The sequence below is a fragment of the Nerophis lumbriciformis genome, linkage group LG17 (assembly GCF_033978685.3).
Source record: "Nerophis lumbriciformis linkage group LG17, RoL_Nlum_v2.1, whole genome shotgun sequence".
NCBI classification, from domain to species: Eukaryota; Metazoa; Chordata; class Actinopteri; order Syngnathiformes; family Syngnathidae; genus Nerophis; species Nerophis lumbriciformis.
In genome coordinates this window covers 24,047,080-24,071,806 of record NC_084564.2, presented here as the reverse complement: position 1 = coordinate 24,071,806, position 24,727 = coordinate 24,047,080, and the positions used below count along the sequence as shown (strand labels likewise).

The 24,727-nt window shown below is 36.7% G+C and overlaps 2 protein-coding genes across 5 annotated transcripts in view; one reads left to right on the top strand and one right to left on the bottom strand.

The window, feature by feature from the left end:
* The window catches only part of fkrp (fukutin related protein), a 39,116-nt gene that overhangs the window by 9,309 nt on the left and 5,080 nt on the right, over positions 1-24,727 (top strand). The window lies entirely within an intron of this gene.
* The window catches only part of strn4 (striatin, calmodulin binding protein 4), a 53,893-nt gene that overhangs the window by 28,258 nt on the left and 908 nt on the right, over positions 1-24,727 (bottom strand). The window lies entirely within an intron of this gene.

The window sequence follows — 24,727 nt, the reverse complement described above, 5'->3', positions numbered from 1 at the left end:
CATGTTAAGTAGAGGGTTGTGGACGCTTCGCTTTTATTTTTAAACTTCTCCTAACCAAAGCCCTACAATGTGCAACTGTGGGAGAAGGGAAAAACAAGACAGACCGGGCCAGACCCAAAACGCCCAGTGCACGTGGAAGAGACATCCTTCCTTTCTGTGCTTCCTTTCTCTTTTTCCCTGCATTTCCTTCCTTAGGCAGCAGATAAAATGATTTGAGGAAAGAAGTGATCGTGGCCTCAAAACAACAACAAAAAAAAGCAAGGCTTGGCGAAACTCCAACGTCAGTACTGACAGTATCTGACAAAAGCGATTACATGCCTCACTATTCAGCAACTATTTTCTTAAACCTTCTGAAAGGTCACTAGTATAGACCGCCGAACCCCTGAGGCCGACTCACCGAACCCCTAGGGTTCGATTGAACCCAGGTTAAGAACCACTGCTCTATATCTGATACTTAAACATTTTAAAAAATGTACTCAAGTATTTGTTTCAATAAAACAACTCGACATGCATAAATGGGTTCGACTTTGTCTAATGTCACTTTCCGGAGAAAAAAAACCCCCGCAAAATATATCATATATCGGTATTCAGCCAAAATATATCAGGTTATGCGTTTTGGTCTATATTGCCCAGCCCTCGGTGCTCTCTATAGTTCGTGATATGAAATGTTCATATCGTTACATTGCTACCTGTCAATAATGCGGATTTGGCGCTTTCGGTTTGCCCTCGCTCATAAACATTTCTGGAAATGTGGCAGGGCAGCCTAATTGTAGGGGTGCCGTAACGTCGCTTCACACCAGAAAATAGGACGCAGCAGAAATTATCTTTGATGTGGCTATGTTTAACGAGTAGAAGTACAAATTAAAAGTCAAACAGAGGTGTATCTTGCGTCATGCATTTATTCGCTAATCAAATAAAAGCAGTCATAATAAGTAGTCGCCGCACGAGTGAGAGCACAGATCCGCTACCACCATATTTGCCAACCTTGAGACCTCCGATTTTGGGAGGTGGGGGCGTGGTTAAGAGGGGAGGAGTATATTGACAGCTAGAATTTACCAAGTCAAGTATTTCATACATATATACACACACACACACACACACACACACACACACACACACACACACATATATTATATATATATACATACACACATACATACATATACACATATATACACACACGTATATATATATATATATATATATATATATATATATATATATATATATATATATATATATATATACATACACACACACACATATACATATATATATATATATATATATATATATATATATATATATACACATACATACATACATACATACATATACACACATATATATATATACATATACACATATATATACATACATATATATATATATATATATATATATATATATATATATATACACACATATATATATACACATATATATATATACACATATATATATATATATATATACACACACATACATATACATATATATATATATATATATATATATATATATATATATATACTGCGATGAGGTGGCGACTTGTCCAGGGTGTACCCCGCCTTCCGCCCGATTGTAGCTGAGATAGGCTCCAGCGCCCCCCGCGACCCCAAAGGGAATAAGCGGTAGGAAATGGATGGATGGATGGATGGATATATATATATATATATATATATATATATATACACATCCTGAAAATATGCAAACAAAACTGAGTTTAGATAATTGATACTTCAAACTTGCATAAATATAACATGAATATAACATAACTTGGCTTCTGAGAGCTTCAAAATGTAATAAATAAAATGCTAAAGTTGTTGATAAACAAGCAATTATTTTAATAATTAAATATGGTCATTTTAAATGCATTATTATGATAATTTAAAATTAATTATTTCAAATATGTTTATTTTAATGTACCGGTATAATTCTATGACGATGTAATAAGGAGTCAGAAAAAATAAAAATAAAAATACAATTACTTTTGATGTTTTTAGCAAAATATAGTAAACATTTATTTGTTTTTGTTTTTAATTAATAAATATATTTATTTTTAGGTAAGATAAACATAATAATACAATTTATCTCTAGTCTGGATGATTTAGTTCTTGTCACCCTGTTGTCCTCCCGTCGTGAAAAAAGGCTGTCCTCACTCAGGTCCGCATGGAGCTGGAGGGGGCGTGGCCTCCAGCTCCGGCTGAAAATCGGGAGATTTTCGGGAGAATATTTGTCCCGGGAGGTTTCCGGGTGAGGTGCTGAATTTCGGGAGTCCCCCGGAAAAATCGGGAGGGTTGGCAATTATGGCTACCACAAGCCCATGGAGTTTGCAGAAAAACTAAGTGTGCAAATCCAACCTTTAACATTGCTATCAATCAAAGTTTATTTACGTATACAGGCCTTAATCACAAGTGTCTCAAAGGGCTGCACAAGCCACAACGACATCCTAAGTGCTAAAAAAAGCTTAAAGACACTTTGCTGTCATTTTGCAATGCACTGAACATAACTGAACTTACAGCCATTACTAAATAATAAAATGTCAAAATTCAGCAGGGATTTTGCTTCAGGAGGTTGTAGGTCCCAATCGCAGCTTCCCAGTGCTGGCAGCACTCATGCAGACCCAGACCATGACGCTACCACCACCATGGCTGACTCTTGGCAGGACACAATTATCGTTCTACTTACTCGTGTTGCCAGCTATTCAGACAGTAATGACTGTTGACTCATTTTCCCAGGATGATAAATGAAGTCGTCCCGATCCGATATTTATGGTGTCAGAACAGTGCCAAAAGCCCTGCGCGTAAAAAACACAATTTTACGGCCGCGAGGCGTCTCGCGATGTCTTTTTCATTTCACCCTTTTGGCACTTAGGCGCGGGCATTGAATACACAGCCCAACAAGTGCCCTCTTTTCTAAATGGTAAGTTTCAACGCCTACTGTCCCCTTAGAGCCAAACCAGGTCATCATGGCAGGAAGATTTGCCATATCATCCACTCAGCGGAAAATGAGTTATGCTGAAGAGCAGATATCTGTATATACAACACCCAACATTTACAGCTGCTACAAACAATTGCCGACCCAATACATAACTCTAATAGCTCTGACCAGGAGACAGACAGTAGGCGTTTAAAGTCACAATCAGAAAGGTTGTTTTTTTTAAAAGCATATTTTACATATTTTTTGGTCCTAAATTAAGCATTCTTAAGCATAAAAATAGCCAAATGAACAATAAATATCAATAAGTAGTATTGGCCATTAGAGGAGACCAAACAGAACGCACTGTTTACTATCGTGGCCACTGATTGGCTCAGCCTCAGGCAGTATTACTATATTGAATTAAAAAAGTGTAAAGGTGACTGAATGAATGTTATTTCATGTCTATACAGCTTTCATAATGTTGAAAAAAACAGGTTTTTATGCCCTAGCTTTGAAAATATTTGATTTCTAAATAAGGATTCCTAATTCACGAAATTGATTTAGTCGTGATCAAAATACACTTGGACATCACATGGACAAAGATAAGACCTTCTGAAAGAAAGTTCTGTAGTCAGATGAAACAAAAATTTTGCTGTTTGGCCACAATACCCAGCAATATGTTTGGAGGAGAAAAGGTGAGGCCTTTAATCCCAGGAACACCATCCATACCGTCAAGCATGGTGGTAGTAGTATTATGCTCTGGGACTGTTTTGCTGCCAATGGAACTGGTGTTTTACAAAGAGTAAATGGGACAATGAAAAAGGAGGATTACCTCCAAATTCTTCAGGACAACCTAAAATCATCATGCTTGGGCGCAGTTGGGTGTTCCACCAGGACAATGACCCCAAACACATGTCAAAAGTGGTAAAGGAATGGCTAAATCAGGCTAGAATTAAGGTTTTAGAATGGCCTTCCCAAAGTCCTGACTTAAATGTGTGGACAATGCTGAAGAAACAAGTCCATGTCAGAAAACCCAACAAAATTTGCTGAATTGCACCAATTTTGTCAAGAGGAGTGGTCAAAAATTCCACCAGAAGCTTGTGGATGGCTACCAAAAGCGCCTTAATGCAGTGAAACTTGCCAAGGGACATGTAAGCAAATATTAATAGGGATGTCCGATAATGGCTTTTTGTTGATATCCGATATTGTCCAACTCTTTAATTACCGATACCGATATCAACCGATATATGCAGTCGTGGAATTAACACATTATTATGCCTAATTTGGACAACCAGGTATGGTAAAGATAAGGTACTTTTTTTTTTTAATTCATAAAATAAGATAAATAAATAAAAAACATTGTCTTGAATAAAAAAGAAAGTAAAACAATATAAAAACAGTTACATAGAAACTAGTAATTAATGAAAATTTATAAAATTAACTGTTAAAGGTTAGTACTATTAGTGGACCAGCAGCACGCACAATCATGTGTGCTTACGGACTGTATCCCTTGCAGACTGTATTGATATATATTGATATATAATGTAGGAACCAGAATATTAATAACAGAAAGAAACAACCCTTTTGTGTGAATGAGTGTAAATGGGGGAGGGAGGTTTTTTGGGTTGGTGCACTAATTGTAAGTGTATCTTGTGTTTTTTATGTTGATTTAATAAAAAATAAAAAAATACAGATAATTTCAGATATTACATTTTTAACGCATTTATCGGCCGATAATATCGGCAGGCCGATATTATCGGACATCTCTAAATATTAACATTGCTGTATGTATACTTTTGACCCAGCAGATTTTGGTCACATTTCCAGAAGACCATAATAAATTCATAAAAGAACCAAACTTCATGAATGTTTTTTGTGACCAATCACTCTATCACAAAAAAAAAAAAAGAGTTGTAGAAATTATTGGAAACTCAAGACAGCCATGACATTATGTTCTTTACAAGTGTACGTAAACTTTTGACCACGACTCTATGTCCTGAACTAATTAACAGCAATAAATGAAGGACGGCTGTGGTGTGTTATAAGCTTTTCCAAAGGTAGAGTGAACAACCCTAACATGAACAACCAAACAAAAGCTGCTTCCTTCAGCAAATGTTTACTTACATATTATATACAAAGTCATGTACATACAGCAGTGACTTTGACTATGAACATACTGTTTTGAGTACGTGGCTCACAATTAAAGGTGTATTTTTGCGCAATGAAAAAAGCCAAAAGGTCAAAATTAAGTGGCTAAGTTAGCCATTAATCAATTTGTTTTGCTAGTTGAGGGTTAGATTTGTGAGTAAACATGTTTAAGTTTGCTACAATTTTTTTATAAGCCGAGAAGAACATAATAATATGTGTTCCTCACAGAGAGCCATTAATATGCAGAAGCAGAAGTTCTGGCTATGTGCGGTTCAAAATCAGTGTTGTTCTTTTTCGCATTAGTCCACAAGTCGGCCCCCACATGCATGGGCAGCTCAGGAAGAAGTAGACCAATCTAAAAACATTGTCTCATGAGACAGGCACTTGGTCTACTTGAAAGGGGCACACACACACACACACACACACACACACACACAGACACACACACACAGACACACACACACAGACAGACACAGAGTCATGTAACAAGCCATGAGGTCTGCTGGATAAGTTGCCAAGCCAACCGCTCTGCTGTGGCTGCTGTGTAATCCCGATTAATGCAATGTGATTTTACATGCTTATCGCAGACTTTGGGAGATAGCTGCCCGAGCCGGCGTGTAAACACTGCCGACATGATCTGAAATGTCTTCAAATGTGGACAGTGACACGTTCGGGTTACATGATATGTGTCCTGGGGGAGATTACGTAAAAGAACCCAGAGTACAAAGGAGGTCGATGATAGAAGTTAGGCTAAAGTTCGCTAAGTGTATCTTTTGTAGCTGACTGGCTTGTCACGTATGAGGACAGATAATACATTAATATTTTAGCTAATATTTGGTTAATAGTAGGTAGGTTCCAATCAGGGTTTTATGTGGCTGATACCAAAACCTATCACATGTATTAACTGTAGATATTCCATTGTTTTCTGATGAGTGGTATTGACGGTGTTGTAGTGTTGTCCCGATACCAATATTTTGGTACCGGTACCAAAATGTTTCGGTACTTTTCTAAATAAAGGGGACCACAAAAAATGTCATTATTGGCTTTATTTTAACAAAAAATGTTAGGGTACATTAAACATACGTTTCTTATTGCAAGTTTGTCCTTAAATAAAATAGTGAATATACAAGACAACTTGTCTTTTATTAGTAAGTAAATTTACTAATTTAGCTGCTGACATATGCAGTAACATATTGTCATTTATCATTCTATTATTTTGTCAACATTTTTAAGGACAAGTGGTAGAAAATTAATGATTAATCTACTTGTTAATTAACTGTTAATATCTGGTTATTTTCTGTTTCAATATGTTCTATCTACACTTCTGTTAAAATGTAATAATCACTTATTCTTCTGTTGTTTGATACTTTACATTAGTTTTGGATGATACCACAAATGTGGCTATCAATCCGATACCAAGTAGTTACAGGATCATACATTGGTCATATTAAAAGTCCTCCTGTGTCTAGGGACATATTTCCTGAGTTTATAAACATAATATAATTTTTTATAAAATGAAAGAAGATTTTGTGATGCTAAAAAATATCGATGTAATCATAGTCGTATCGACTTGATGCGCTATTGTGCTTGGTATCACTACAGTGGATTTTAGGTGTAGATCCACCAATGGCGTTTTTTTTTTATATTGTAGCGTCCCAGAAGAGTTGATGATGAAGGGAATTCGTTCTGTAGTGTTTATGTTGTGTTGCGGTGCAAATATTCTCCCAAAATGTGTTTGTCATTGTTGTTTAGTATGGTTTCACTATATGGCACATGTTTATGACAGTGTTGGCGTTGTTCATACGGCCACCCTTAGTGTGACATGTATGCACCCTACGGTGTTGTAACAGGATCTAGATAATATTTTAACTAGTTTCTTATCTTAATTCATTAGATACAATTGTTTCATAAATATTAAGTCAATAGTATGCAACAACTAAACAAAAACTACTATTTTAAATCGTTTGGTTTTTGACTCTCAAAACCCTTCTTTGTACAAGGAATTACCAAAAAACAAAAAAATATTTTGAGACTACAAATACATTGACCTAATCACTAATATTATATACTGAAACTACTCTTGGTATCAACACCACCAATTCATGGATGATCCACCCTCTTACGTGTCATGTATTGACTGTGACAATACTGACACACCAACAGTTGTTACATTATCCTCTCTTGACTCTGATTTTGGTCATTTGCGGTTAATATCTGCTTACTTTCTGCTGTAACGCACATCCATATACACTTCTTAAAGTTTACTAAGCACTTATTCTTGGTGTTTCAAACTAGCTGTAATAATGATATTTAAGATATTATTAAATGCAGTTTAGCCCTGCGATGAGATGGCGACTTGTCCAGGGTGTACCCCGCCTTCCGCCCGATTGTAGCTGAGATAGGCTCCAGCGCCCCCCGCGACCCCAAAGGGAATAAGCGGTAGAAAATGGATGGATGGATAAATGCAGTTTATTTACTGTAACGGAGGTGATTATTATTAGCTTCGGAGAGCTGCTAGCCGCTTTGTCAGCCAGGGGATTCAAAATAAATAGTGTCAGCCAGAGGGGATCGGCGTTTGTGATTGGCATTAAAAGGCATAAATCGGCATTTGCCGATTACATAATTTTTCATCGATTACATAATTTTTCATGAAAATCGGCCGATGCCTATCAGTGGCCGATCGCTCGGCACATTCCTAGTTAATAGATTTGTACTTGAACAATCATTTCATATGTACACTGTTGGCGTTAACACACTTTTTGTGTCTTTTTACGCATTGAAATCAGAAAGGACGCAAATTTTCGGAAGTCTGCAAAATATAACATTCAATCAAAATCAATGTTTTTATGAATTATTGACTTATGCAAGGCTCCGATTACATCACATCAAATATTCCACTTTGGAAAATATTTTTTCTGGAAGATTTTGCATATTTTGTGTGTTTGCCAAAAAAAAAAACAGTTTTATTTTACAAAAAGGGAAGAAAACAAACAAACAAAATAAAAAAAAACTTAGAATTGACGGATAGATATGAAGTTGATGTAGACTCTAGAGATTTAAGCGTTCAATAAATAATGGCACACCATTATCATAATTTCATGACCGAAGCAAAAAACTTTTTTACACTTTTATACTGAAATAAATACACTTACCACTTATTAAATAAAAATATAGATAAAATTACCGGCAGTGGTAAAGTTTAGATACACAAAGGAAAGAAGAAAGTGAATGAAGGTTTATTACTGAATAAATGTACCTATGCATAAAAATGTGTTTTCTTTTGTAATATTTTTTCATGAATTAAGTAACATTTATGACAACCTTTTTCCAAAACACAATATAGAATGTGAGATACAACAGGATAATGCATACATTTATCATTTGTTTTCAAAACGGTTACAAAAAAGAGGAACCCCAAAAATGTACTGTGGTACCCCATTTTGAAAATTCCAGCGCCAACACTGAATTTATTTTAAAATATCTGGTGTTCTTGAGTACAGACGGAGGCTGTGTGTGTACCAACTGTGGTATTCGCACTTAGGGATGGGTATTGTTTTATTTTAAACAATTAGGGGTGTAACGATTGCAGACATCAACAATAAACCATGTCAAGACTCCCGACAATTAATTGCCGTTTCAAATTAAAATGACTGTAAAACCGTGACTGATAACCGCAATTCGATAAACTCACGGACTGGTGATACTGCTCATTTCCTCATATCTCTGCTGATCGCTGGCTAAACTTGTATAAACACTTCTGTCTGTGCAACTAAGCTATTCCATTGTGCACATTGAACCTACAGACTGTGATTTTATTACATGTTTTTTTTAATTATCAAAGTTGGTCAAGGTCTGGTTACTAGCATTTACATCAACATTGGAGTAGGATTGTGTCATAGATGGTATTCGATACAAATGAAATTAATTTGGCAAATGATGTCATATCGTGATAATGCATGTTGATGACACATCGTAGCTGTGCCCCGTACATTTTGCCACGTTGAGTATCATACCAAGACAAGGAATAGCTAAACATGCTACACTACACACTGTAGGAGGATATGCAAACCGCTAAGATATAGTTCTTGAATGTAAACAAAGGTGGGCTGATCTATACGTCCTCAATAACAATGTTATTTTGCGTCAAAGGTGCACTGACTCAACAATTTTCATCTTCATTTACTCAGTGGCTGCCAAAAATGATGTTGGACTAAATGTCTAACCCAGGGGTCGGCAACCTTTACCACTCAAAGAGCCATTTTGACCAGTTTCACAAATTAAAGAAAACAATGGGAGCCACAAAACTCTTTTGAAATTTAAAATGAAATAACACCGCATACAAATTTTTTTTTTTTTGCTTTGTGCTATGTATAAACCAGGGGTCTCAGACACGGGGCCCGCACCTTAATATGAAAATTCCGCCCGCACCTTAATATGAAAATTTAATGTTAGAGGTAGTGCGGCCCGCGAGTTTTATATGAATGGCGCTTGACAGCGTCATAATTGCCAACCCTCCCGATTTTTCCGGGAATCTCCCAAATTTCAGGGCAACGATCCTCTCGAATGTCTGTTGATTTTTACCCAAACAACAATAATAAGGGCGTGCCGTGATGGCACAGCATTTAACGCCTTCTACAACCTGTACAAACAGCGTGCCAGCCCAGAGTCATGTTGTATGCAGCTTCTGCCTGCACACGTAAGTGACAGCAAGGCATACTTGGTCAACAGCCGTACAGGTTACACTGACGGTGGCCGTATAAAACAACTTTAACACTCTTACTAATATGCGCCACATTGTGAACCCACACCTAACAAGAATGACAAACACATTTCGGGAGAACATCCGCACTGTAACACAACATAAACACAACAGAACAAATACCCAGAATCCCATGAATCCCTAACTCTTCCGGGCTACATTATATACCCCCGCTACCACCAAACCCCGCCCCCCTCAACCGACGCACGGAGAGGGGTTTGGTGGTAGCGGGGTGTATAATGTAGCCCGGAAGAGTTAGGGATGCATGGGATTCTGGGTATTTGTTCTGTTGTGTTTATGTAATGATGTTCTCCCGAAATGTGTGGCGCATATTAGTAAGAGTGTTAAAGTTGTTTTATACGGCCACCGTCAGTGTAACCTGTATGGCTGTTGACCAAGTATGCCTTGCTGTCACTTACGTGTGCAGGCACAAGCTGCATTCAACATGACTCTGGGCTGGCACGCTGTTTGTACAAGTTGTAGCCGGCGCTAAATGCTGTGCCGTCACGGCACGTCCTTATTATTGTTGTTAGGGTGAAAATCTGAGAATATCGGCCCCGGGAGATTTCTGGGAGAGGCACTGAAATCCGGAAGTCTCCCAGGAAAATCGGGAAGGTCGTCAAGTGTGAAGCTGAGCCACATCAGAGCGGTCAAAGAGCCGCATGCGGCTCCGGAGCCGCGGGTTGCCGACCCCTGGTCTAACCTATAATGGAATGAATCATGCTTTGGGGTGCAGGTCCTGTGCTGCTATCTACCCACACAGCAACTAGTCAACGCCTGCTTGTGCACACAGCACGCAGTGTCACAATACCACTTAAACAGAGCTGAAAGTTGCCTTGTGGGGTCAATGAACAGGGAAATATTAGGGTTGTGCCGATCGTGCCCAACATGTTACACACTGAGAGCAAGACCTGCTACTAGCAAAGCTAACCACAAAACTAGCTTTAAACACCAATTTAAAAAATGCTAAGTAAACTATAAGAAGTGTAGATTAAAGCATGATATAGCACAAAGTAAGCAGATATTAATAGGAATTTAAGACGTAATTAATAAGAGTCGGGAGCGAGGATAATATAACAACTGATGGTGTGTCAGCATTGTTACAGTCAGTACAGCACATGTAAGAGGAGGATCGAGGTGATCCATAAATTGGTGATACCAATGGTAGTATCAGTATATGAGCGATACTAGAGCATTGTTTTTCTTAAACTCAATAATATGTTGTTTGCTAATATTTAGAAACTCGGGAAATAATTCCCTGGCCACATGAGGGCTTTGTACCGAGGATGTCGTTGTGGCTTGTGCAGCCCTTTGAGACACTTGTGATTTAGGGCTATATAAATAAACATTGATTGATTGATTGAATAGTTTGTTTAGTTATTGTGTGCTATTGACTTTATATAGCTCAAACAATTGTATGTAATACAAGAAAATAAGGAATTGTTAGGGATGTAATGGCTCTGTAGATACCGCAGTATTATGGTTTCAACATCTTAATAATGCTGTGACATGACTGTATCAAACAAAAACTTGATGTGTAGTTTTTTTTTGGGCGCTTTTACTTTGTCGGGTCTGAAAATAAACTCTGTCTGCAATGTGGGGGCGTGGAGCGAAAGAGAAAGCAGGAAGTGCAATGTGTTCCACGTAGTAGATAGAGGAATAGTGTTTTTTCAAAAATGTTACTTTTTAAGTAATGTTGCTAACAAACAGATAAACCAACCCTGGCAAAAACATAACCTCTGTGGCGGAGGTATTAAAGCGCACCACGTTCGTCTCGAGCACCTGCTGCACAGCGAAGCGACTTGATAAGCTACCATCACCCAGAATAGATAAAACCAGTGAAGCTAAATGTCAATTTGTGAGGTATGTACATTATTAAAAGCTAAAATGTGAGTTAACCTTTCTGAGAAACTGCATTTTCAAAACAGATAGAAATAATGTCCACTGTAGAGGACTCTACTTTTGTGAAATTAAAAGTTGAGACACAGTGGATGTTCCCGAACAATTCTTTGCACTTCAAAAGACTGCTTTGTAGTATTGCTGGGAGATATATCAAGTTTGTAAGATATATCGATATTTTTTTAAACATTTGAATTAAAAAAAATCGTAATATCGATATATTTCATTTCATGTTAAATTTACTAAACGCCGTTTTTTTGTTGTGTTCCTTGTTCTCCCCCTCTCACCCTACATGGGCTACTAAACCCCTCACATTCCTCCTTCTAAGACGTGCTAATATCGTTGCACTGGAAAAATGTATGTATCGGTCGATCTCATTCATGGACGATATGAGTGGTATCACAATCGGCAGAAAAAACCTGATTGAAACATCCCTAAGAAATGTTATTGTAATGTATCCATTCTACAGTGTGTGTATTCCAATGTGGTAATATGTGTATATTGACTACAAAGCAAAACTCAGCGGTTTAAAAATGCAAAAAAAGCAATTTGCATTACAATTCCGAGGCAAAGAAATGGAAGACGTCATCTTGTTCTTGCCCAGATTGAGGTTCAGATAGGAACGTGTCTGTTCTTGCTAATGTGTGGGACACATTAAAAGTTGAGACACAGTGGATGTTCCCGAAAAATCCTTTGCACTTAAAAAGACTGCTTTGTAGTAGGGCTGGGAGAAATATCAAGTTTGTAAGATATATCGATATTTTTTTAAACATTTGAATTAAAAATATATCGTAATATCGATATAATTTGGACAACCACGTATTGTGAAGATAAGGTACTTTAAAAAAATAAAATAAAATAAAAATAAGATAAAAAAATTAAAAACATTTCCTTGAATAAAAAAGGAAGTAAAACAATATAAAAACAGTTACATAGAAACTAGTAATTAATGAAAATTAACTGTTAAAGGTTAGTACTATTAGTGGACCAGCAGCACGCACAATCATGTGTGCTTACGGACTGTATCCCTTGCAGACTGTATTGATATATATTGATATATAATGTAGGAACCAGAATATTAATAACAGAAAGAAACAACCCTTTTGTGTGAATGAGTGTAAATGGGAGAGGGAGGTTTTTTGGGTTGGTGCACTAATTGTAAGTGTATCTTGTGTTTTTATGATGATTTAATAAAAATAAAAAAAAATTTAATTAAAATAAAAAAAATAAAAAACGATACCGATAATAAAAAAACTGATACCGATAATTTCCGATATTACATTTTAACGCATTTATCGGCCGATATTATCGGACATCTGTAGTTTTTTTTATTAGTTTTTTTACATATACCGCAATATTGTACCGTGGTCTTAATACCGTGATAATATCATACCGTGAGATTTTGATATCGTTTCATCTCTAGGAACGAGTTTAAAGATTGTGTTATTATTATTATTATTAGCCTTTATTTAACCAGGTAAAATCCCATTGAGATCAAAGATCTCTTTTCCAAGGGAGACCTGGCCAAGAGGGCAGCAGCAAGGTTACATTAAAAACAGTAAACAAATACATAAAACATCACATTTACAACATTAAAACTTGCTCACATGACACATGTGCATACAGACAAGGTAGACTGCAGTCCTTTCACAGAAGCTTTAAACTCATTCAACGTAACTAGGGTTTGAAGTTTAATATTCGATTGTAGGTTATTCCAAGCCTTCGGTGCTGAAAATCTAAATGCTTTCTTGCCCAGTTCAGTTCTTACTTTGGGGACGACAAATTGCAGAACATTCATTGAACGAAGATTGTGACTTCCTTGTTTCTTTGTTAAAAGACAAGACAGATAAGATGGAGTGATACCCAGAATGGTTTTGTAGATGAAAACATACCAATGATTGAGGCGTCGAGCACATAAAGATGTCCAGTGTAACGATGTTAATATCGTTACACTGGAAAAATGTATGTATCGCTCAATCTCATTCATGGATGATATGAGTGGTATCACAATCGGCAGAAAAAACCTGATTGAAACATCCCTAAGAAATGTTATTGTAATGTATCCATTCTACAGTGTGTGTATTCCAATGTGGTAATATGTGTATATTGACTACGAAGCAAAACTCAGCGGTTTGAAAATGCAAAAAAAGAAATTTGCATTACAATTCCGAAGCAAAGAAATGGAAGACGTCATCTTGTTGTTGCCCAGATTAATTAATTAATTAATAACTGGGATTTATATAGCACTTTTCTAAGTACCCAAAGTCGCTTTACATGTAGATTGAGGTTCAGATAGGAACGTGTCTGTTCTTGCTAATGTTTGGGACACTTCATTGCTGGTTGATTCAAGATAAACAAAAGTTGTTGCATCAAATGATCATGTGTGCTAACAAGAACCAACAAGGAGGTAAAATATGACCTCTCTGTGCCCTAGGAGCCTTGTTTGAGCCTTTGGCCATTTTCCTTTGTGTCATGGCAGTAAAAAAAACAAAGTACAAAGGGAACTGATGCCAGCAAACCCGCACTGCCACCTGATCTCATCTTCCTGTAGGTGGCTTTTGCTGCACGTGACTTACAGATTCTGCTTCTGCATTATTCGAAGTAAGCATGTCTCGGTGTCTCCTTCAATAGTGGACTTGCTGCAGAAAAAGGGTCAAGGGCAGATTCCCCCCCTCCACTGGCCACGCTCCATCTCCTCATTCTCGGATCCCTGAGAGGGCATCCGTGAGTGAGCCACCAAAAATAGAGCACTAACCTTTTTCTGGGACGTTGTGCTTCACATTGTGCACACTAATATGTGGTAACAGGAAGAAAATTAACTATAACAATAAACGTATCAAAGAGGAGAGTAAGCGGGAGGCACGCAGTACTACATATGGCGGCGGTATGTGTGTCATGGCTCAGAGCACAATGCTGTTAATTAGTGATGTGCGCCAAGGGACCCCCTGAGCCATGCTAAACAGGAAGTGATGTCATCTAAGTTGCCGGAGGTCTATCCTACGCTTCCATTAAGGAAAACACACAAAAGGGGAGCAGCTGTTCCTCTCAGTTTATAGTGAGGGCTTGAACAATACATGACCCACACAGTTTACTTGTGTATTAATTATACCTAAAGGTTATACTATAGTACTTTCAATCTTGTTTTAAGATCTCAAGATACTGTTTTGGTATTAATGCACTGGTAAAAATGTAGCCTAGACAGTTTAAATATTCTTGTATTAAGCTGACAACATGCGTCTGTAGCTTCAATGCTAATTAGCAGTGTTTACACGGTCTGTGACTGTCCAAGCAAGAACCACAATTGTGCACTTTATCCACTTTTTACATATACAGTGTAACCATACCAGGCCAAATATCACAACAACATAACATTAAGAAATGGGACAGGAGGAGACAAATCTTTGCAAGACTGGCATGAACTTCTAACATTACACTCACATCTTTGCAACATCACGCGTATTTGCTGAAGTCAGGCTGCAGCTATCGATTATTTTAATAATAAATTAATCTATCCATTAGCTTGTTTGATTAATGGAGTAATCAGATAAAACACTTATCAGCCCAAATTTTATTTTAGGGAAAATAGTTAAAATAAACATTCATTCTTTTTTTCCTAATAGATGCACATCATCAACATTTCAATTGCATTTTTTACATGTGTGCATTGATTACAAAATAAATAAAAATAGAAACTGTCTTAACTGTTTGCCGCCAAACATATCACAGCCACGACACCACCGCTCTCATGTGTCTATTTAAAGTTCCAGGCACTCCATGCAGTCCAAATGTTACCAATTTGTACTCGTTACACTCAAAACGGTTAATGAAATCAACCGAATGTAAATCAAAGCTTTTTTCTAATCAAATGAATCCATTAATCGTTGCAGCCCGAGCTGACTTGACATATCAATGGAAGATTTCTAGGTTTGTTTGAAGATGTGTAGTGAAGCCTTTTTTTTTTTTTCCTGAAAAGGTGTCCTCTGTGAAGCAGTGGCCATGTACACCCAGCAGGAAGGAGGTTCCTCATGATTGATGGTTACAAACAAGCTCTATGGCAGGGCTATTTAACTCCCAGCCTATTGGTCAAATCCGGCTCGGGAATAATACCATACCGGCCCCCGAGTTCAGTCCAAAACTTGGGAGACTATAATTTTTGCAGCAAACTCCTAAAAACACTACAGTGTTCCTGCTGTACAGAGGAACTTGGATCACTGTAAACACATTGGGAGATCCTTGCCTTGACATGTTAACCTTGCTAGTTCTTGAGATTTACATAATTGAGAAAAATTAAGGCACCCTTTTAAGTCCTCTCCCTTGTTTTGGTAATGTGATTTATGTAACTAAGGTGTTGCTGTCGCTTGTTTACTTCAGACGCAGTCAGTAGTCGTTTGTTCAACTTCTTTACTGTTCCTCAAGGTTCCATTTTAGGTCTTCTTTTTTTCATTATTTGACTTATTCAACTGGTGATCTGCAAGTTTACTTCAAAAAAGATTTATCTGCTTTCTTTTGTAATTCAAGTTTTCATTACATATATGTATTGTTGCATTTGAAACTATTGTAATGTTGATAATTGAGGTGATTATTATTCATTATCAATAGTGCAATTTCTAGAAGTGGGAATCTTTGGCCACCTCACGATTCGATGACGATTATGTTCTATGTATATTGATGCAGTTTTCCATTTCTTTTCGTTTCACTAAATAAGCGTTTATCGCTTTCAACTTATAAAATCAAGGCATTTGTATTTAAGAAATGCAAAACTGGAACATTAGAGCCCTATAATAAAAAGCTGGTCGAATCTCTCGGTGAGGAGGTTCGCTGCAGTCAGCCAAATTTTAGAGCTGTCTGCATTACTTTATTTACAATAAAAAAATCAATGATGGATTATTGACGTTTACTAATCGATTTTATCATCGTCAATATCCGAATTACGATGCATCTAAAAATCGATTATTCCCCTCAGCTCTAGCTATTTCTATTGGTATTTTTATCGCTCCTTTTTTAGTGCAATAATGTTCATTGTCATTTATGTGTTACTACTATGTACTTTACTCACTACCGTATTTTTCGGACTATAAGTCGCAGTTTTTTTTCATAGTTTGGCCGGGGTTGCGACTTATACTCAGGAGCGACTTATATGTGAAATTATTAACACATTACCGTAAAATATCAAATAATATTATTTATATGTATTTATTTATTTTACCTCATCTATTCTTTCATTTATCTTGAATATATTTTGTTAGATTGAATCTAAGTTTGCATATATTCATGTGTGTCTATATTTGTTGTGGGCACTAGGTGACAATTACCTTGGGAATTAAGTGGGTGGGTATTGTAAGGGGTGGGGTTTATTATGTTACATATTGTAAAATGTGCAGATACCTCAACTTGCTGTTGCCATGATCCATCATACTGTACTGTCTGCAAAATTCAATAAAAATATTTGAAAAAAATAAAATAATAATAATATTATTTAGCTCATTCACGTAAGAGACTAGACGTATAAGATTTCATGGGATTTAGCGATTAGGAGTGACAGATTGTTTGGTAAACGTATAGCATGTTCTATATTAAGATGTTCAATATTTTGATAATGAATATTTAGAGTCCATTTTATTTTGATATTTGTTTACCTCTTTCGGATAATTTAAGTTATTCACCTCCGATTACAATAATACAAAGTACAACAGTAAAATATGTTTCTTGCGTTTGAAAGGGTTATTTGCAGTACCGTATGTTCCGGACTATTAAGTGGCAGTTTTTTTCATAGTTTGGCCGGGGGTGCAACTTATACTCAGGAGCGACTTATGTGTGAAATTATTAACACATTACCGTAAAATATCAAATAATATTATTTAGCTCATTCACGTAAGAGACTAGACGTATAAGATTTCATGGGATTTAGCGATTAGGAGTGACAGATTGTTTGGTAAATGTATAGCATGTTCTATATGTTATAGTTACTTGAATGACTCTTACCATAATATGTTAAGTTAACATACCAGGCACGTTCTCAGTTGGTTATTTATGCCTCATATAACGTACACTTATTCAGCCTGTTGTTCACTATTCTTTATTTATTTTAAATTGCCTTTCAAATGTCTATTCTTGGTGTTGGGTTTTATCAAATAAATGTCCCCAAAAAATGCGACTTATACTCCAGTGCGACTTATATATGTTTTTTTCCTTCTTTATTATGCATTTTCGGCCGGTGCCACTTATACTCCGAAAAATACGGTAGTTGTTTGCTATAATTTTTCGTAGCATATTTGTACATATCGTATTTGCTAACATTGTTCTCTCTCTATCTTACCCCCCTCCTTTCCCTGCTGTTTCCCCCTCTGTCTTCCTTTTCTTCTTCTTTCTCTCCCCTACTGCTCCGTTCAGGCAGCGCCAAAAATTAAATAAATCTAGTAAAATACAAATAAGGCAACAAGAGAAGTATCCCACACTTCTCTTTTGTAAAGTAAATCTTTACAGCAGATATGGACATCTACATCAACAATATGATTTGCCTGAGTGGCTGGACAGGACAAAAAGGAAAAAAAAAACTTTTAAAAAGGGACTCAAATTTTTGCAGAAGATTCTTAAAAACACTAGAATGATGTCATAGACATGATCTTTGACTAGCTTTTTTTGCAGAATATCCTTAAAAACAGCAGAGCACTTCTGTAACTCTGACAAAATAAATAGACCAAAATCAAATGTCTATCATAGAAGACGCTGGTTCGATTCATATACAAAATAAGACTAATAGTGAAGGTAGAAGTCCAGCCCACCGGTCTTTAGCTTTCTGGAAAAGTGGCCACCAAAATAGTTTACAGTAGTTGATAGGGGTGTCAAAAAAAATCGATTTTCGAATTAACTGTGTTTCTTATTTGTAATGATTCTTAATCGATTAAAAAAAAAAAAATCATATAGGTGATGTAGATGCCTGTATCTGCTGTACAGATTTACTTTAAAAAAAGAGAAGCGTTGGATACTTCTTTAGTTGCCTTATTTGTATTTGACTTCAGTAAATGTTTGGGTAGAATTGTATTAAACAAAATCAGTTTTATTTTGAGTGATATAAAGATTTATCAGAGATGTCTATTTTCTAGAGTAATGTAGTTAATCATAGAACTGGCACCCAATGTTATTGATTTTGAATCGAGAATTGATACTGAATCCAATCGTTACCCCCAACAATGAAATCATGTGGTGTCCAAACATTCACAGCACTAGTAGTTGAATATCCCTGCTCTATTGACACATATTCCATATACACATCAATAAAAAGTATATCTTTAACTGCCCAAAGACTTTCTCAATGGGTAGTTTTTATATACAAATGTCTTCTTGGACTTGTCCCCACCTATCTGTGTTCCTTTGTGTGTAGAGACTCCAGTCATTACAGCCTAGGCTCACAGGATGTCCTCCACATGTGTGGTTCCTGAGGCCAACACAGAACTTGGTAAAAAAAAAAACATCCAGAAAGATCTGAGGCTACCAGAATTGATTACTTTGGGGAAGTTTAAGTCCATTTTAAAAGATCGAGAAACCAGTTCTCTTGGGCAATGTACTTGCTTTTAACTTGAATTATTACTTAATCGTTTAAAATGATTTTTGACCTGTTGTGGTATGACTGCTGTTGTTCTGTTGTATTGTCATGTTGTAGGGTTGTACGATATACTGTTATTAGTATAGTACCGCGATACTAATGTATCATATTCGGTACTATATCGCCTCTGAAACGTACCGGTCCCCCAGCCGCCTCATTGCCGTCGTCACGTCATGTCATTGCTGGTTTACGAGCAGACGAGCATGTTTGGTAGCGCACAATCACAGATTGTGTAGACAGAAAAGGGAGAACGGACGCATTTTGGCTTAAAAACTAAAGTAAAAGGTGAAGTTATAACACTGAAACGTCCTCAGGAAGAGGTGCTTTAAGACATAGCTAGCTAGCTAGCGGCTAACGCCCATCCACCGTCGGCAGTGTTTTAGCTACTTCTAAATTACTAATCCTCGCCCCCATGGCGACAAATAAAGTAAGTTTCTTACAAGTATCATCCCTGCAGGACGAGGAATAGCTAAACATGCTTCACTACACACTGTAGCGCACCGGCGTCACAATGTAAACAAACCGCATTGGTGGATCTACACCTAACATCCACTGTAATGATACCAAGTAAAATAGCGTATCTAGTCGACTATGATTACATCGACATTTTTTGGCATCACAACATCTCCTTTTGTTTTTTTCAAATGTATATTATGTTTATAAAATCAGGAAATATATACCTGGACTCATGAGGACTTTGAATATGACCAATGTATGATGATACCCAAATGGGTGGTAACATCCAAAACTAATTTAAAGCATCCAAACAACAGAAGAATAAATTATTATTACATTTTTACAGAAGTGTAGATAGAACATGTTAAAAGAGAAAGTAAACAGATATTAACAGTAAATGAACAAGTAGCTCAGGGGTCGGGAACCTTTTTGGCTGAGAGAGCCATGAAAGCCAAATATTTTAAAATGTATTTCCGTGAGAGCCATATAATATTTTTTAACACTGAATACAACTATATGCGTGCATTTTGAAATAAGACCAACATTTTTAGAGTATAATAAGTCTCTTATTCTTTTTAATAACATTGTTATTCTGAAGCTAACCAATAATAGATCAAATACTTTTACCATTAATGCCACTTCTTGAACAGGTGCGGTAGGAAGCGGTTGGATGGATTAAAATGCATGAGAATGTTTTATATTTTGAACGTTATTTTTGACACTGATTACCAGCGGAATTATTCACTACTCAAGCAATGCCAGCTAAGATTTATCTGAGAGCCAGATGCAGTCATCAAAAGAGCCACATCCGGCTCCAGAGCCATAGGTTCCCTACCCCTGAAGTAGATTAATAATTCATTTCCTACCACTTGTCCTTAATAATTTTAACAAAATTATAGAATGGAAAATGACACTATATGTTACTGCATATGTCAGCAGACTAATTAGGAGCCTTTGTTTGCTTACTTACTAAAATAAAAGACAAGTTGTCTTGTATGTTCACTATTTTATTTAAGGACAAACTTGCAATAAGAAACATATGTTTAATGTACCGTACGATTTTTTGTTAAAAAAAAGCTAATAATGCAATTTTTTATGGTCCCCTTTATTTTGAAAAGTATCGAAAATTTTGGAAATAATTTTGGTACCGGTACCAACATACAGGTATCTTGTTGTAATTATTATTGTAACTTTGTTTGTGCCGCCCTCTTTGTCAGATCACTATTGAAAAATAGATTTTAATCTCAATGAGTCTTTACCTGGTTAAATAAAGGAAATTGATTGAAAAAGTCTATTTTATATCTCATCTATACAAAAACCAAAACGTTATCACCATCAAAAACGTGTACCCCAAATGCACACTCGGGGATGCTTGATGAAATAGTAGAGGACAACTTTCTTGTGCAAGACTAAGACAAGGCCACTACCACCTGTTCCTGTGGGACATCCCACCTGCCCCTGAGAAAGGGGAGGGGGGTGCTGTCATCCCTGTCTTGACACACTAACACAGGTGGTCGTTCACTTGTACAAAAAAAACACAGGGCGTCCCTGCTTCGCCGCACAGATGATAGATGGCGCCGACATAAAATGGGAAGCAAAGATTATTTAACATTTCACATGGCATTCATGTCATGTGTATGTGACATGTGCTGGTGACTGCACAAGGCCAAAGAGGGTACACGCTAACTGGCATGTTGAGCGCTCCAAAGCCAGACTGTGTGTGGCTTATTAAACGCAGTCGAGGTCATTCTTTTTCTGCCTCCGTGAATCACAATTAAAAAGTTTCGTAACAAGCCGACTGGGACACTGCGAGTTTCAGACTCCTATTCTCGCGTCCGTAAGAGCAGATGGACTGGCTTTATTGTTCATTCATATTTTATCAGGCTTCTATTTTTAACCACAGAGATGGGAGCGCAGGGTGAGTTAAAGTGTGTTAAGTAACAGCCTGTTTTCACGTGTACAGGTTATGTTGTATTTATGAGCGACACATGCAATGAGAATGGAAAGATGGGCTGCGTTTCATTCACAGACATTACGATTTTTTTTGTGTGCGGCTGGTAGCAATGCTCTAACTCTCGAGATTACAAATCAGGGATATCAACTAAATTGTTTTAGAGGACTTGTCCCCTGGCCATCAGTCTTGTTTAAAATATTCCAACGTATCAGCGTCCTCTACAGCAGGGGTGCAACGATTCGATGACATTGTCTGCAATAAGATGTGTCGCTGACAAATTAATTGGTCGACAATGGTCGTGAAGTAGGGTTGTACGGTATACCGGTATTAGTATAGTACCGCGATACTAATTAATCATTTTCGGTACTATACCGCCTCTGAAAAGTACCGGTCCACCACCCCTAGTAGCGTATCTAGTCGATAGTACTATGATTACGTCAATATTTTTTGGCATCACAAGAACATTTTTTTTTTTTTTTATTTATATTATGTTTATAAACTTAGGAAATATGTCCCTGGACACGTGAGGACATTGAATATGACCAATGTATGATCCTGTAACTATTTGGTATCGGATTGATACCCAAATTTGTGGTATCATCCATAACTAATGTAAAGTATCAAACAAAAGAATAAGTGATTATTACATTTTAACAGAAGTGTAGATAGAACATGTTAAAAGAGAAAGTAAGCAGATATTAACAGTAAATGAACAAGTAGATTAATAATTCATGTTCTACCACTTGTCCTTAGTAATTTTGACAAAATAATAGAACTGCATATGTCAGCAGCTAAATTAGGAGCCTTTGTTTGCTTATTTACTAATAAAAGACAAGTTATGTTGTATGTTTACTATTTTATTTAAGGACAAACTTGCCCTAAGAAACATATTTTTAATGTACCGTAAGATTTTTTGTTAAAACAAAGCCAATAATGCAATTTTTTGTGGACCACTTTATTTAGAAAAATACCAAAAAGTATCAAAATCATTTTGGTACTGGTACTAAAATATTGGTATCAGGACAACACTATCATGAAGTAATTAGTCGTGTTTCTCCGGAAGGAACGTGACTCAGCACCGCCACTCGCAACAACATCGCGGGTAAAAATATGTATTGTGTGGGAACATGAATACCTTGCTCATTTTGCAAAGCACATCTTGTTTTTATGACAATACATCTGTGACACGGGAGCATTTAAAACAGGGGAATGTCGGACATCTAGAGCAGTGGTCCGGGGAACGGTACCGGTCCGTGACGCTACCGGGCCACAGAGAAACATTAAATAATTGATAAACGATTGCATTTTCTCTGACTTCACTTTCGCCTGTCACACTAGACCAGGAGGGTCAAACTAAATTGAGATCAGGGGCCACATGGAGGAAAATCTATTCCCAAGTGGGCCGGAATGGTAAAATCATGGCATGATAGCTTAAAAATAAAGGTTGTCTTCTTTGTTTTACTTTGGCCAATAATAGAACATGCACATTATGAAAACGTACAAGTCACAAATAATCCTCTGGACAAAACACTTCAAATTTGTTGAAAATTCTGAGGAAATTGGGGCAGTTTCAAAAACACAATGATTTTAGACTTGGTCTCAGTATATCTACCGAGCCAGGATTAAACTTTAAATCAGTCTTTCTGGGATTGAACAAAAACACATTTAAATTCTTCCAGGTATAAAATACCTCCTTTGTTATGTCCACATATCAATCTAGTGCTAACTCAACAAACCATAAGAAACGGAGGTAAAAACTATTCAAAAGGGTTAAGTTCACAATTAGTGTGTGTGTGTGTGTGTGTGTGTGTGTGTGTGTGTGTGTGTGTGTGTGTGTGTGTGTGTGTGTGTGTGTGTGTGTGTGTGTGTGTGTGTGTGTGTGTGTATAAAAGGTCAGTGAGCTTCTGGGCTTCTGACAGGCCATTGCATCTTTCATCCAGTGCTGCACAGATGTTTCTGGATTCTCAGTCATGGGGAAGGCAAAATAATTGTCAAAGGATCTGCGAGAAAAGGTAATTGAACTGCATAAAACAGGAAAGGGGTATAAAAAGATATCCAAGGAATTGAGAATGCCAATCAGCAGTGTTCAAACGCTGATTAAGAAGTGGAAAATGAGGGATTCAGGTAGACCAGCAAAGATATCTGCAGCCCATTTTTCTTCAAGTGCCTCCTTATTGTGCATATTGAAACAGCCACACCACCATTTTTCAGAGAGTCTTGTATTTCAGCTGAAGTTGTTTATGGATTTTTCTTTGCATCTCAAACAATTTTCCTGGCAGTTGTGGCTGAAATCTTTGCTGGTCTACCTGAATCCCTCATTTTCCACTTCTTAATCAGCGTTTGAACACTGCTGATTGGCATTCTCAATTCCTTGGATATCTTTTTATACCCCTTTCCTGTTTTATGCAGATCCTTTGACAATTATTTTGTCTTCCCCATGATTCAGAATCCAGAAACATCAGTGCAGCACTGGATGAAAGATGCAATGGTCTGTCAGAAGCCCAGAAGCTCACTGACCTTTTATACACACACATTAATTACAAACAAACAGGTCACAGGTGAGGATTGGAACCTTGATAAGATATTCAAACCTGTCAACTTTTGTGCATGTTATCAGATCAAAGTTACTGGGGTATGTAAACTTTTGATCAGGATCATTTGGGTACTTTCTTTTGTCATTTTGATTTAAAAAGAGTAAACACAGTTGTTTGCCAAAAAAATAGCTTCACTCAACCATTAAGCATGAGTGGAAGAAAGGTTTTTGCGTTATCATTCATATTCTCTGAAGAATGGCCAAAACATCATAAATTATCCCAGGGTATGTAAACTTATGAGCACAACTGTACATATATACACATACAAATATATATACACATACAAATATATATATATATATATATACACATACATATATATATATATATATATATATATATATATATATATATATATATATATATATATATATATAAAAATATACATATAC